Here is a 6,487-nt window from a genome sequence, read left to right on the forward strand (position 1 = left end):
TATCATCTACTAGTCCGATTTCCGATAAAAAATGAAGTCGGAGAGATGCGTGGAGATCAACAACTTGTCCGATGCTGCTTCCTAGTTTCCACACAAAATAATCAACCTGAAGACTCTTTGTCTGTCGATAAACTGAATCAAAGAGAGAATGAAGAAAGAAATGAACCAACCGAACAACTAGTTTCCATCCCATTAAAAAAAGAAAATCCTGAGAAGACGGTTCAAATTGGATCAAGTTGTCTGATCCGAAGCGACAGCAATTAATAAATCTAATGAGGGCAAATGCCGACATTTTTGCTTGGTCGGCAACAAACATATCAGGAATTCCTCCGGAAGTAATAATCCATCGGCTAAACATTGATCCAAAGATTAAACCGGTGAGACAAAAGAAAAGACCTTTTGCTCCTGAAAGACAGAAGTCATCGACGAAGAGGTCGACAAACTCCTCGCAACCGGCTTCATCAGAGAAGCTACCTATCTGATTGGCTCGCCAATATAGTGATAGTGAGAAAGATCAATGAAAAATGCTGCATCGACTACACAAATTTGAACGAAACTTGTCCGAAGGACAGTTTTTCTTTGTCAAAAATTGATCAACTAGTTGATGCGACTTCGGGCACCGATTCTTAAATTTCATGGACGACTTTGCAGGCTACAATCAGATTCGGATGGCATCCAAAGACGAAGAGCATACCGTCTTCGTAACCGACAAAGATATCTACTGCTATAAAGTAATACCTTTCGGTTTAAAAAATGTTGGAGTCACATATCAACGACTAGTCAACAAAATCTTCAAAGCACAAATCAGACAAAATATGAAAGTTTATGTGGACGATATGCTGGTGAAAAGCCCCCAAACCTCAGATCATATTCGAGACTTGAAGGAAGCCTTCAGCACACTTCGCGACATCAGATGAAGTTGTATCCAATTAAGTGTGCGTTTGGAGTGACTTCTAAAAAATTCTTCGAATTTCTCGTATCGGAATGAGAAATCAAGGCCAATCTCGAAAAAATAAAGACTATCATCAACATAAACATCCAAACTCAAAGAAAGAAATACAGCAGCTCAACAGAAGGATGCCGCACTCAGTCGATTCATATCAAGGTCGACAGAAAGATGCTTGCCTTTCTTCAAAATTTTAAAGCAAGCAAAAGACTTCTCATGGTCAGATGAGTGCCGATCCTTCGAGATCTGAAAATACTTTGTTTCTCCACCATTACTTACAAAACCAAAGATCAGAGAGATTTATATCTCTACTTGACGACATCGATGGAGGCGGTTAGTTTGGTGCTTATCCAAGAGGATAAAAATCGGATTCAACGGCCGATCTATTACACTAGCAAGGTGCTTCACAATATCGAAGTGAGATATTCAAGAGCAGAGAAAATAATCTACGCTCTAATTATATCATCGCAACGACTTCGTCCGTATTTTCAAGCACAGCCAATTGTTGTCTTGACAGATCAGCCGCTGAAGGCAATCTTGCACCGACCTGATACGTTGGATCGAATGATAAAGTGGACAATAAAGCTCGACGAATTTGATATACAATATCGCCTACGTCCATCAATAAGACGCAAGTTTTAGCCGACTTCGTCGCCGAATGTACAATACCAGATAGTAAATCTAAGGATGAAGCTAATGACAAAATAAAGTAGGCCACAACTCCCGAACCCGACTTGACGTCGGCATAGGTGCTACATATTGATGGAGCATCTAATGCACAAGGCAGCGGAGCTGGTCTCATCCTCACAAATTCCGAAGGGATTATAATAGAATATGCCCTTCGATTCAATTTCAAAGCTTCGAATAACCAAACCGAATATGAAGCATTTTTAGCCGGCTTAAAAATTGCCAAGAAGCTTGATATCGACAGTCTGAAGATCTTCACCGACTCACAACTGATTGCTGGACAGGTTAAGAGCGAGTTTGAAGCTCGAGATCCTATTATGATGAAGTATATTCAGAAAGTAAAAGATCTAACTTCAATATTAAAGTATTCTGAAATCTTTCACATCCCAAGAACAGAGAATGCTCGAGCCGATGCACTTTCGTAACTCGCAACCTCTTCTTTCAACTTATTGGGTCGGACATTTGTCGAATGTCTTGAACAGCCGAGTATCGATAAAGTCGAGGAAGTACTATAAATTACTGATGAACCAAACTGGATGGATCCAATCGTCCAGTACTTAACTGATAACTCTTCATACGGATCCTTCAGAAGCCAAACGACTTAGATGACGGTTTCTCAATATATTTTAATGAATAGTCATCTGTACAAAAGATCGTTCTCTCTTTCCTTATTGAAGTGTTTGGGACCAATAGATGCCGACTATGCACTCAGGGAGGTCCATAAAAGAATTTGTGAAAATCACTTGAGGGCAAATCTCTAGCTTACAAGATCCTACGACAAGGATACTATTGATCCACCATGAAGAAAGACGCAGCTGAACTTGTCCAAAGATGTGAACCATGTCAGAAATATGCAATATAAACATCAACCGGCAGGTTAGTTGACATCAATTGTTGCGCCATGGCCTTTCGCACAATGAAGATTGACATACTTGATCCTTTTCCTCCGATATCTGGTCAGAGAAAGTTCATAGCGGTCGCCATCGATTACTTCATCAGTGGATGAAAGCTGAACCTCTGACACAAATCACTGAAAGCAAGATGGAGGACTTCATTCAGAAATCAATTATATGCAAATTCGTTTACCACACCATCATCACTGACAATGGTTGGCAATTCGACAATCAAATTTCAAAAAATTCTGTGTTAATTTCATATTACGGACAAACTTACATCAGTCAGCCATCCACAATCCAACAAAAAGGTGGAGGTAAACCAATCGAACAATTCTGCATGGACTCAAAACCAGACTGAATAAAGCTAAAGGCCTCTAGATAGAAGAATTATATCCAGTCTTATGGATGTACCGAATAACTCCTCGCATACCAATAGGAGAATCATCATTTAATCTAGCTTATAGAACAGAAGCGATGATCCCACTTGAGATCGGATTACCATTAGCAAGAGTAGAGCAATATTGTGAACCGAGCAACTCAGAATATCGGAGAGTCGATTTAGATCTACTTCTAGAAGTCCGACAGCAAGCTCAAGTTTGGATGACAGTCTATCGGCAAAGGGTAGTCGATATTATAATGCAAAAGTTAAACCGAAGATCTTCCGTCCTAAAGATTTGGTCCTAAGAAAAGCAGAAGTCTCAAGATCTCTCGATCAAGGAAAGCTATCTCCGAACTGGAAAGGACCTTATAGGATAACCGAAACGCTCAGATCGGATGCATATCGGCTGGAAACTCTAGAGAGAATAACCATCCCTCGAACATGGAATGCTGACAACTTGAAAATATATTACCAATAAATTGTCCATGTATACATCATTCAGAATGAAACATTAAATTTCAGAATCACAAGTTTCAGTCAACTATAAAGTGGTAATGGACCGATAGATGAATGGTCAATTCATCAACTATCGACTATATTTTGATTTTCACTATAAAAACTGACATGTCAATTATACTTTGATTTTCACTGTAAAAGCCACAATACCGACTGTGTCTCGGTACCGAACATATCCCGACTTTCTACTGTAAAAATTAATCATAGTCGAACGACTATTATGCCGACTTAGTCTTTAACTAAACGGAATGCTATGTCAATACGATCAAGGTTGGATTGAAATTATACCGACTTGACTACGGTCGGTCAGAAGGATATTCGATTTGCCATCGATTATCAAATAACTTGACGTACTAACCCGACTAAGGTCGGACGCAGGATATTCGGCTTCTTACGTTTATCCTAATGCTTTAAAGTATGTCAAATGGATATTCGACTAACGAACAATTCTACAAGTACTATCAAACATTCGATTTACCGTTGATATTCAGTAGTTAAATAATTATCTACACAATTACAAACACACAGAAAGAGAGTCTATATTTAAAAAAATTCTTTCCATTCATTGAAAAAAAGAAGATTACAAAATTGAACCGAAATCCAATCATAAAAGTATTTGATTACAAAAAGAAAAACAAAAGATTATCCGGTGTAGCATCGGTGATTTGGACAACTTCTGGTGCTGTCGGTGCTCCATCTTGAGTCGGTGCAGCTTCTTCCTCAGCAGCTCCATCTTCCGATGCAGGAAGGATGATGCTGCTCAAGTCAAAATTCAGGTACAACTTTTCGACCGTATCTCGACCATCCTCGTATCCAATACAGTAGGAGGCGAACCCGCCTTCAAGAATCTCTTCCTTGAACTCCTGTAAATTCTTGAAGTTCTCAATGGTATGGTTTAGAGCCTCTTTGCCGACTCTGCTTCCGCTCTCGCCAACTCTACGTCAGCCCTTGCGAAAGCCGATTCGTCATCGGCCAGTGCCAATCTTTTCAGGCTGGCCCGATGTCTTCCACGTTCGGCTTCGAGTTCAATGATGCACCTGTCTCTTTCTCGTTGAAGCCGAAGGAATCGAATGTTTCTTGCTCTTGATCCGCGACTCAAGAGCCAAGATGTTTTGACGAGCCAACTCAAGTTTGGCTCCAGAAGATTAAAGGTTGACGGTCAGATAGGAGACTTCCTCTTGAAGCTTTACTCCTGCTCGATCGCCGCCGAAGTTGTTCAAGGGCAACTGCATTTTGCATTAACAGCCGCACTTTATCCATCCATGTCCGACGGAAGTCTGCAACTTTTCGATAGCCGACTTCCAGATCGAACATGTCGTGTGCCAACTGAAAGCAGAAGATAAGTCAAATTAAAAAAAAAATGTGAAGGAAAACTTATCCGAGTATCATCGGGTAAAAAGAGAAAACATTTCAGCGATGGTATGGCTTTTCTTATTCTCCCGATCAGTCCGAGAGAAGGGCAGCTTGAATGAGCGTTTGGCCAACTCTGGATTGGCCAAGGTTGACTCATCTCAAAAAGCTTGAGTTGAAGTGAACGGTATGCCCTGACGATGATCCGTCGTCAGCCGAAGTCATCGGTGCCTTCTCCCGATCTTCTGTCGGAAGTCCCCGCTTGAGAATGCGGAGAAACTGGAGCTTGATTACGCTCGAGAAATTCCCGCTGAAGGAATGACTGGCGCAGCTGTGGACTGTTCAGGTTCGGCCGCGACTTTCGCCTCGACCCGAACCTCTGTTGATTGAGCCACGATGGTGCTGCGGCAACTCTGTCTTCTCTTATCGTCCCATTTTCGGTAGACGGCACTTCAGGAAGCGCTGTCGGAGCTGACAGCGTCAGAACCGGCTCAAGAACCAACGTTGATGGTACGTCAGGTTCCTCGCCAATGCAAATGTAGTTGCCCGACCCTTCTTTGACGGTTGGAAAGGTCCAGCTTCGGATATTGTCTTTTTGCTTGATAGCATGTTGACGAATATCAAAGATCGATACTCGTACCCTGACTGCACAGCTGCAACGAGAACAAAAGGTTAGCACAGTTCATAAACAAACAAAATAAAAATGAAAGTGATCGACTAAGCTATACCTAAATGGTGACCGAACTAAAGCCGGCATCGTAGAGAGCTTGTTCGGTCATCAGCTCTCTCTGCAGTGGAACCACCATATCCTTCAATCGATGGAGATTCTTTCCAATCGTTGACCTCCACCCGACTGTTCTCGTTGGGCTAGTCCTTGGATCACCCCAGCACGAAGAGAAGCCCAGGAAAGAGAAGAAGTAACAAAGAGAATTGATTTCTCCATCCATGAATAGATGATGGAAGACCGGTGATGAAGGAAGGCCTTTTTTTTGGGTTGAAAAAGCCACCAACCCTTGGCCTTAGGATGGGACGGAGAACAAAGAAGGAACGAAAAAGAGAAGGACAAAGCTCGATCGGTATTAACCGACACAAAAGCAAAGCTAATTATAAGCCAGACCGAGTTCGGTACCACTGAGCGAGATAGAGACCATAATAGTCCAGAAGATTCCGGACGAACTCCGAAATCAAAAATCGAAAACCAGTCCGAAGGTCTTCAATATAGAAAGCAACTTGGCCCAAGAAGGAGAGTTCAACCGACCATCAGCGCCAGACGCAAAGTTAGCTAATACTGCTCCGAGATACGATATTTTTTCCTAGATCCATTCAAACATTGGGTTTCAGATAATGAAGAAGCCTCTACTTCCGGATCCGATGGAGAGTCGTCGACCGGATTTTCGACCGACTATCCCGAGAAGAAGAAGCCCTAACCATGGGAGAAGAAGACTAAAGAGAACAAAAGGAGATGGACCCGAAGAGAAGGACAAAAACACTTACCTGAAAGCTAAAAGCAAAAAGGCAGAGGAACCCTGGTCTTCTGGCGCTGGGGCGACCTTCAGCAGAGTTTTTGCAGCAGAAGATGAAACAAAATATAAAATAAAAGTCTGATCGAAAGCGATCCCATATATATAGGTCCCCAACGGTCAGGATAATGATCAAGATCGGAGTCTCATCAGATGACGACACGTGACAACATCCGGACCGACCATTGATCGA

Source organism: Elaeis guineensis, chromosome 1, assembly GCF_000442705.2.
Source record: "Elaeis guineensis isolate ETL-2024a chromosome 1, EG11, whole genome shotgun sequence".
Classification (NCBI taxonomy): domain Eukaryota; kingdom Viridiplantae; phylum Streptophyta; class Magnoliopsida; order Arecales; family Arecaceae; genus Elaeis; species Elaeis guineensis.